The sequence below is a fragment of the Sminthopsis crassicaudata genome, chromosome 1 (genome assembly GCF_048593235.1).
Source record: "Sminthopsis crassicaudata isolate SCR6 chromosome 1, ASM4859323v1, whole genome shotgun sequence".
In the NCBI taxonomy this organism is placed as follows: Eukaryota; Metazoa; Chordata; class Mammalia; order Dasyuromorphia; family Dasyuridae; genus Sminthopsis; species Sminthopsis crassicaudata.
The window spans coordinates 529,961,661-529,971,793 of record NC_133617.1 but is presented as its reverse complement, the minus strand read 5'-3'; positions in this window follow the sequence as shown (position 1 = coordinate 529,971,793).

The following is a 10,133-nucleotide window of genomic DNA, read 5'->3' as shown; positions in this document are numbered from 1 at the left end:
AGACCTACATTTATATACATATATATATATGATATATGTGTATATATATATGTATATATATATATATATATGTGTGTGTATAATATATATATATAATTTGTTTTTTCTAACTGCCCTATTGGTAATGACAAGAAAATAGATATAGCAATTGGCAAAAGGTTGAATTTATTATGGAGTATTGAAATAATGGAATAGTATGGTGACATTAAAAACTGAATATGAAGTATATGGAAAAAATATCAAATCATGGGGGATGCTCATCACAGCCAGAACTATAGGCCCATTGGACAACTTAAATAAAAAGAAAGATCACAAAGTGAATAGTAATGGTCTTCAAATAGACTTGAAAAGGGACACAGAGCACAAGTATTTTTGTTTGCTTCTTGTTTGTTGATCTCTTTGTAACTATGTTGTTAAAATCCTAAGGGTTTATGTAAGATTTTACTTCTTATTTGTATGTTTATTTGGTTGTTTGTTTCTGTTAATGGTTATTAAATTTTTAATTAAAAAAGAACCCACTTTGAAGAGGAAAAAAAGAAACTGTATTTTCAGAAACTGGAAGATTAAAAATATGAGTCACTAACACTGATGCTTCTGACTGTTAACTTGCTTTCATTCAGCCAATGTGCTGCCAATGTTGGGGGAAATCACTCAAAAAATAAGCGTCTTGTCATTTCCACGCTAATTATTATAAGGAAGACATGGAGAAAATAAATATTTCTGAATGTTTTAGTGGGGCAGTAAATTCAGATGGGAATATTAGAGAGTACTCAAAAAGAGCCAGAAAACTTATTATATCTAGGGGACCTGAGATGGAATAAAATTGATAAAAGTTAGGCTAGATAATTCATTCATATAACCACATGGTGGCACTGGTCAGTCATTAGCCCTTGAGCCAGAGGATTTTTCTGAGCATGTTCAGGGAACTTTTCTGAGGGTCCCAGCAGCTCTGTCTCCCTTCCTTCACAGAGGAATGCTTGGGAATGTTGATTGAGATAATAGACCTAAAACATTTTACAGACCTTCAAGTCTCAGTTATTATTATTAGCTTGCAGTCCCTAGGCCACAAATATGGTGATAAGGTGAACCTTCCTCTTACTGCTAAGGTCAAGTAATGTTTATTTTTTAATAAAATATATGCAAAGGTAGTTTTCAACATTCACTCTTGCAAAGCCTTGTGTTCCAAATTTTTCTCCCTCCCTAGATAGCAAGTAATCCAATATGTTAAACATGTACAATTCTTCTACACATATTTCCTCTTTTATCATACTGCTGAGGAAAAATCAGATCAAAATGGGAAAAAAAAATAAGGAAAAAGGGCAAGCAAACAACAACAAAAAAGATGAAAAAAAAAAAAAAAAACAACTATGTTGTGATCCATACTCAGTCCCCACAGCCTCTCTCTGGGTGCAGAGGGCTCTCTCCATCACAAGAACATTGGAACTGGTCTGAATCATTTCACTGTTGAGAAGAACTACGTCCATCAGAATTGATAATCATATAATCTTGCTGTTGCTGTGTACAATGTTCTCTTGGTTCTACTCACTTCACTTAGCATCAGTTCATGTAAATCTCTCCAGGCCTTTCTGAAAACATCCTGTTGATTTTTTCTTATAGAACAACAAGATTCCAAGACATACCATAAATAAGTAATGTTTATAAAGTAATAATATAGGGGTATGCTAGTAAAAATTTAACAACATGCTTCTCAAGGTGGGGGTGGGCACATACTTTAAGTTTAATCTACATTAATAACACTTTCTTAAATCTAGATAACTAGCAAAACAATAAATGAAGTCCTGATTTGTAGTAATTGTTGATTTGGGGGATTTAAATCTCACATGGATAATTTAACAACCAATTCTTGCAAACCTGTTAGAGCTATGACTTTCTTTTCAGCCCCATTGATAAAACAGCTGTCCCTACCAAGTTTGTTCATTCTTATGACTTTTGTAGACATAGATTTTACTAAGATTACTTTGATTTAACACCAGCCTTCTTACATTTCCCTAACTGTCCAAATACCTGTCTAGCTTGAGCTTGAGCAAATGGTCTCTTTGGAAGTTGCCCCTCTTTATCTTATCTCTAGATATAAGTACTAAGTAAGTAGAATAAAACAGCTTTGATTTATGTGAGTCAACATTTTTAGTTACATGTTAAAAACTTAAGAACAAAAGTATGCCTTTAGAACAAAGTCTAACATTGCCCAAACCCTTCCAGTAGGGAGTCTAAAGTGAATAAATAAGCCATTGTTTATCTTTCTCCCTGATGAGAGGGAAGAGGAGGTTATGTAGAACATGTGTCTCAGCTTCAGGATCAATAATACAGATTTCGCCCAAGACATAGATTGTGCTTAATCTGTCCACAACCTCACCGTATTTTATAGCCCCATATTCTTGTCTGGTTCTTTGAAGGCTCCTCCTACCTCCTCGAGCCTTCCATCCTCTTTCTTCGACTTGTACTCTTAGATGAGAAAAGGAGATGTAGCTGAATTTGGGAATCTGGGCAATCCATGCCTCCTTCTGTTTCACAAATGGCCACTAATTCCAACTATCACAGAAAAGATAAATTTCAAAGAATTTTGTGCCCCTGTTAATATTTCTTACCTATTTCAAACCCTTCTCAAGTCAATGCTGCTGTTTGTGGGGAGGAGTGAGACTGAATAAACCCCAAATGTCATTTTAGGTCATAGTTTCAACCATTTATCAGAAATATTAACCAAGAGGAAAATTGATTTAAATTTCATCTCCTTTCATCTTCTGCCCACCTTTTTAGTAAAAATACCCCTAGCAATAGCCAAAAAGCAGGGAAACAAATAATTGGACATATAAAAGAACATGAATTCATAAACTACATAATCAAATAAAGAATTAATCATAGCCTGGACCTTTCCTTTTCTTCTACTGCTGGATGATGATGATGATGATGATGAAGAAGATGAAGATGAAGATGATCATCATGACAATAACAACAGTAACAATATTCCCCTAAATGTTCCATGTTAGTTCTCTTTGCCTCCATTCAGGTTGTACCTTTAAAGTGACGGGTAAAAAGCATTTAGATTGGTCTCAATAATCAGCGTCTTTTCTATAGTTATCTATTTCTGGAATTAAGTACTTAGGACATTCATTTTCTCCTTCATTTGTTCAGTCAAGGTCAACTCTTTGTTGGGATTTTCTTGTCAAGCATACTGCAGTGTTTGCTATTTTCTTCTCCTGCTCATTTTACAGATTGGAAAACTGAGGCAAACAGGGGTAAGTGCTATGCCTAGGATCACACAGTTGGGCAGAAGATGAGTCTTCCTGACCCCAGGCCTGGTGGTCTAAGCATTATACTCACCTAGCTGTTTAGACATATTCATTTATATTGACATAAATTGGTTTGGTGCTGGATTTGGGACCAGAGAATCTAGGTTCCAATGCCAGATTGCTATTTTACTACCTGTGTGATATTGGTCAAATAACAACATCCCTGGACCTCATTTTCTACATCAGAAAAAATAAATTGGGTTCAGAACTCAAATTTGGGCCCAGTCCACTAGCTTTTTTTTTTTTGGATGTAAGGCCTGGGAGCTAAAATGAGCTTATACATTTTAAAATACAATAAGACTTTGTTTTAAAATATTAAAAAAAAAAAAACATTCTCAGCTCATCGATTAGTACAAAAACAAGTAACAGGACAAATATGATCCCTAGCTGGTCATAGTTTGCTGACCCTAGATTAGACAAATAATCTATCACTAAGCTCTCTTCCAACACTAAATCTTTGATCCTACCGAAATATATTATAAATTATACCATGATATTATACCATAGGATATCACGATACATTATATTATAATATAAATATATCATGTGATATTTATATTATAAACCACTTTGTTAGTTTTATGGTCAAGCAAATTCAACCTCAGTCAACCTCAAACAATACAGTCTGTCAGTGGGCCCATAACTGAAGCCTTTCTGGCTAAACCCAATGTGCCAGACTGGATCCAGTGATGTTTCTGAGAAGCTTGAGTCCAGACCTGTACACTGTGATAAAACATCCAAGTCACAATTACTGGGGCCTCAGAAGGAGTATGATCCTGGGGAAAGCCAATGTATATAATTCGAGCATCAGTCAGCATCAATGTAGAGTAACAAATTTACTAGCAAATCGTTGAACATTTGGTGGCTATTGGGACAACAATGAACCATAGATGTACCTAAGTCACATGTAAATAGGAAGAAAAACTCATATTTCCCAAACTATATCATTCGACAGAAAGGGCAATCTATCATAGTATCACTGTTTGTACTTTGAACAAAGGCTGGAAATGGATAATGAGCTAGCCCTAGTTAGGGCAGCTAGGTGGTGCAATAGGTAGAACACTGGGCTTGCAGTCAAGAAAACCCCATATGGGGCCATGAATAGTCAGACATGACTGATAGGCCTAGGTCAGACCATATATATATATATACATATAGATAGATAGATAGATAGATAGATAGATAGATAGATAGATAGATAGATACACACACACACACACACATATATATATATATATATATATTCCTATAGTTAGGAAATTATGTGATTTTTCTAGTAATTCTCAACTGTAAATAGATGCAAGTCATCTGAGTAAAATCGCCTGTTTTCTCCAAGTTATCTTTTAGTTTGGAATCATGCTGCAATGTTTTCAGAAGAATTAAAATTACAAGTAAGTCAGAGAACAATAAACATATGGGTGGCATATGGAGGTAGTTTGCGGCATGTTATCAATGAGGATGCTTATATAGAAGGTAAAATGTAAAGTACAAAATCAGTCACCTAATCCAATCCATACCTAAATACAATTTCTCTTTACAACTAGCCTCTGCTTGAAGAGGTCCTGTGACAGAAAATTTACTACCCCTTGAAATAGCCCATTTCATTTTTGGAGAGCACTAATTGTTAGGTTTTCCCCTTGTATCAATCAATTCATAAACATTTTATAAAGTATTTATTAGGCTGGGCACTATGTATGGTAAGCATTGGGAAAACAGGAATAAAAATTAAAGTCATTATCTTAAAGGAGCTTACATTCCAATGAAGAAGACAACATATGCATATATACATATAACATTTGTTTCAAAAGTCTCTCCTCTAGAAATCATAGTTATTGTTACTGTAGCTTTAAGAGTCAAATTGAAGGTTGTGGAAATGGCAATTTTAACTGTCAGTTTTCAGGTATAGCTAGAGAGAAACTGGTGAAAATGGAGAAAAAGGAAATGATCTTTTTTTTTTCTTTATGGAAATGTTAACCTTTATCTCGCAAAGAGTATGAAAAAAATTGTAAGAGAAGATTTTGCATCATACCTTGAATGAACTAAATTTTATAAAACTGCCTTCTCAAAAGTGAAGTCATCTGCCATTACTGGAAGTCTTAGATAACTCAGGCTTTTATTCTCACAGTTAAAACATTATAGATAATTATTATCTGTCTCATTGATTTCGTTGTTAATAAGTTATACATTCACTCACATTAATATTTATTTTATCCTAAGAGATTAAGGGATGTAGTGTAGATGTATATGTAATTACTATTAGGAAAAATGTTTCTACACTTTATTAAAAAAAAACATTTCATGAAGTGGTGGAGATTTTGAGTTTAGTTGATTGATAGAGATGTTGAATTTTTAATAATGTATGAGGAAGACCTTAGGTTGAAGTTCTGTCTCTGACGTATTGGCTGTGTGACTGGGGAAATAATTTAACCTCTCAGTGGCCCAGTTAATTCTCTGAGACTGATTTGCAGAGCATTTGCTAATTTGTATCAGCAAAGGAAGTTTTCTTGCCTGGGAACTCCCTACAACCAGTCCAGTTCCTATTCCTACTCCCTAATAAGAAAATTTCTAAACATATCTCTGTGTTATTCTATAATTCTAGATGATAGTAAACATGAGAACAAATCTAGTAGCAAGCTGAAAGATGAGCAACTGATAAGGAAAGTGACCCATGAAATCCTGTTACACATATGGATCATCCCTGTAAGCTTTGGTATATTTGCATATATAAAATAAACACAAGATAAATATGAAGTATTTTGCAGGGTAAATACCAGTAACTGGGATGTTACTGCAGAAAAGTCTTATGGAGGAAGTAGTTCTTAAATTGAGTTTTGAAGGGATGTAGGGATGCTAAGAGGGGGAAGAAAATAGAAAGTATATCACAGGTGAGGAATGACACAATGACTAATGGCAGCCTACAAGTCTATGATGGGGAGTAATACATGATAAGATTGCAAAAATATGTTAAAATCAAATTGTGAAGTTTTCAACTGTCACATAGAAGAGGTAATAGGGAACAGAGAAGGAATGTAGCCAGATTCACACTTTAAGAATATCATTGGCAGTTGTGTGAAGGAAGAATTGCTATTGTAGGAATCCAAGTGAGAAACTTGTTGTTTGTCATTCATTTTTGAAGAGGACCATGAAATGCAAGTGAATCGGATTTAAGTGAGGGAAGCTGGACAAGGTCACCTGCCTTACTTTCTCCTCCAGAGCCATCTGGGTCCCGTGACCAGATACAGATTAGGATGACTAGAGATAGCCCTCAGGTAAGAGATATCCCAGGCCAGAATAAGGGCGGTGACTATGTGACTAAAGGAAGGAGATGGATGCAAGAGATGTAGTAGAGGTAGAATCATCAAGCTTGGCAGCTGATTGGCTACATGAGCTGAAGGAGAATAAGTAGTGAAGTTGTAAACTTGGGCCATTGGAAAGCTGGTCATGTCCTAGAAGAAACATGAAAGTTCTGAAGATGGGTGGGTTATGAAGGAAAGAGCTTGTTATGTTTTGGACGTAATGACTATTAATGGGACATCCAGTTCAAAATTATTTTGATGTATACTGGAACTCAATTACAAGAACATGATCTGGAAATCATTACCACAGAAACCCTAAGGATGCAATATGGAGTTTATCTAGCAAAAGACTGAAAAGGAGTGTTCAGAACCTAGAGCAAAGTGGGTTATTTTTTGGGTTTTTTTTTTAAAGCCTCAGAGATGAGAGACTATTCAGAAGGTAATCAACAGTATCAGATGATGGAGTGATTTTTAAAAATTATGAGGATTAAGAAAAGCCCACTGTACTTGGCAATTTAGAGTTTGTTAGTAATTTTGGAGAGATCAATTTTAGCTGAGGAATGAAATCAGAAGCCAGATTGAAAATAATTGAGGAAGGTAAAAGCCAGTAAAAAGGAGGACTGAAGATTAGCGAGAAACAGAAAGGATGATTGAAGGGGTAATTTGACAGAGGTTCAATAGAGAGTTGGTCAACAGTACAAATAGAAGTGTGGTCCTTGGTGAAAAGAAGGGGCACATCAGAAATTGGAGTAAGGGACAATAGAATAGGGATTACTTCAAGTGTTTTGAGATAGAGGAAACAGAAAAAGGGAGACCTCATAAATGGTCTTTATTTTCTCAAGAAAATACCAAGCAAGATTCTCTACTGAAAAATGGAAAAATATGGTGGAATAGAAAGATTGAGAAAGGGAAAAGTTTCAGAATAGTCATTGTGCTAAATACAATACAGACTAGGGGAGAATAAAAAGACTGCCTTGAAGCAAAAAGGATCCAGCTGATATTAGATAATGTAAATTTGTAAGTTTGGAGTGAACCTAGTCATTATCAGACTGTAACTTCATCATCATTCATCAGCCTGTGAGTGGTAGTCGCAAAATAAGTTGATACTGGGAGCAAAACCCCAAAAATTGGGGTTTTGAAAAGATGTATAGCAATAGGAAAAAGGAGCCTGGGATCTTCATTAAAATATAATGTAATGTTACACTGTTTAATTATAAAGTAAAAATTAGGAAAGAGGTGGAAGGGAAGAATACAAAGCTAGGGTGATGGCCTGGGAGAATATTGAAGGATGGAAAGTTTTATGATCATAGTAAAAAAAAAAAAATAGAAGAGAAGCATAGAGAAGAATGAGATGAAAAGATGAACTCAGATAAAGTAATTTTAGAATTATAGGTCATAGAAATGGAACACTTGTGTTTAATGGTGAGAACAAAGGTTTGACCATACCTGTGTGTGTGGTATGTTGCTTCAGGTGTGGATCATAAAAGTTGAATTTGAAAGGACAAAAAGAAATTCCAATTCAAAATGTAAAATCTCTAATGTAATGATGCAGAATTGGAGCTTAGGAGATAGAGGAGGGGCAGGAGATGGGAGGAAAGAAGAGAGCTAGATGTATAAATCTGAGTCATCTGGTTAGAAATAATCAGTGAATCAAGATAATGAGTGAGAGTAACTAGCAATACTTTTATTTATTATGTTTATCTCAGAAATCCTGAGGGTCTTCCCCTTCTCAGATTTATTGATTTATTTAGATCCATCCTTCCTTCCCTCCTCTCCTTCTTTCCTTTTCTCCCTCCCTCCCTTTTTTCTCTTTCCTTTCTTTTTTTCTTCCTTCCTTTCTTCTCTGCCTTTCTCCCTTCCCTTCTCTGTCCACATAGCATATCATACCCTTACTACAGATGCTCTTAAAAGACTTTTCCCCCCTCTTTTGCACCTCTGAATTCTCCCAAGAATTTTACTGCCTAGATTTCTTTTTTCAGGACCATGCCTTAAACCAAAACCAATCTGATTCTCATTGGCCACCCATTTGGCCATTGAGTCCTGACTTGGAATGAATGTAAATAGCAATCATTTCTACTCTGGCCAGAAACCCCAAGTCTTCCCCTCCCATATTTATTTATTAAAAAAAAAAAATTTGGACTAAGAGGAGATTCTTTGTCCCATGGCTACATAGTCTTAGTCACTGAATGAGTGCCTATTGAAGACAGCTATGTCATCTTGACATAGATCTTGCCCCTTGGATCCAAATGGCTCTGGAGGGGAACATGAGGAAAGTAACCTTGCCCAGCCCTTCCTCCCTCAAATTCCATTCACTTGCATGTCACAGTATCACCTCCCTGATATGGTCTTCTCCAAGAACATAGGACAAACAATATTCCATCAATTTAGTTTTTGTCTTATTAAAATATTTCAAATTCTAGGCAATTGTCTCTGCGGGGGTGAAGGAAAATGAGTAGTGAAAGACAACTCTAAGGTTGTAAATTTGGGAGACTGGAAAGTTGGTTATACAAATAATAAGTAGCGACAATGGACATTCTTGTTTAGATCATGGTCTCACCAGAGAGGTCTTGAGCATCTGAAGTACTGAAAGTGCTAGTTTTTGGTTTTGGAAAACTATTGCTTATTATATTAAAGTTCACTTATTCCTATGATTTTTAGTGCTTTTCTAACATGCATCCTACATATTGTCTTATTTTTTTTTTATCCATCTATTAATATAGCCATGTGATACCCTCAGTCTCTGCCTTCAACCTTGGCAGCCCAGTGCTCCTTCCACTTATTCTGTACATACCTTGTTCTCTCCACTGGCTTCCTATTAGAAAATAGTCTTGAGATGACTTATTTTTGCTTTTTCTTTGTATTCCTAGCCCTTTAGTTCAGTGCCTGGCATGTAGCTAAGTGCTTAATAAATATTGATAAATTGGAAGGCTCAGAGACACGGGTACTCAGAGACCCTTGACTTTTTGTACATTCTCCTCCTGCAAGCTGGCTTTACCCCTTCGTGTAGCTCCAGAAGCATGCTGGAGTGCCTTCAGGACTCCTGGAGGACCTCATTTTATGTAATTTACTTAGGAGTTGGTTTTGTCCCATGGTGTTCCCTAACAGGAAATTGAAGATTTTGGTCATTTATAACTTTTAGAGAATCCTATTACCCATATGTCTTAGTTTTATCTCCATTTCCTTTTGCAGTCACCTATTAGGAATTGGCTTATTACCTTCTATAGCACAAACAGGCAGAAACCCAAGTGCCCTTTACCTTCAGGCTTTATTCACAAGATTATGTGTTAGTATCAGACTTCTCTAAAAGTTCCCCCTAGCACCCACAACTCAAATCTCTATCCTGCCTGGCTGTTTGAGTTGTTATAATTCTACAACAAACAGTGAATTCAATATTATAAGGGTAAGGTTCATCTGGCCCTAATTCGCAATACATTGTTATTAATGGAGTCTTTCTGGCTGCCATGTTATAACACATTGATCGTACTTAATGTGATTCATAGTTCAACTTAATATAAGGAAAAGTTTTCTC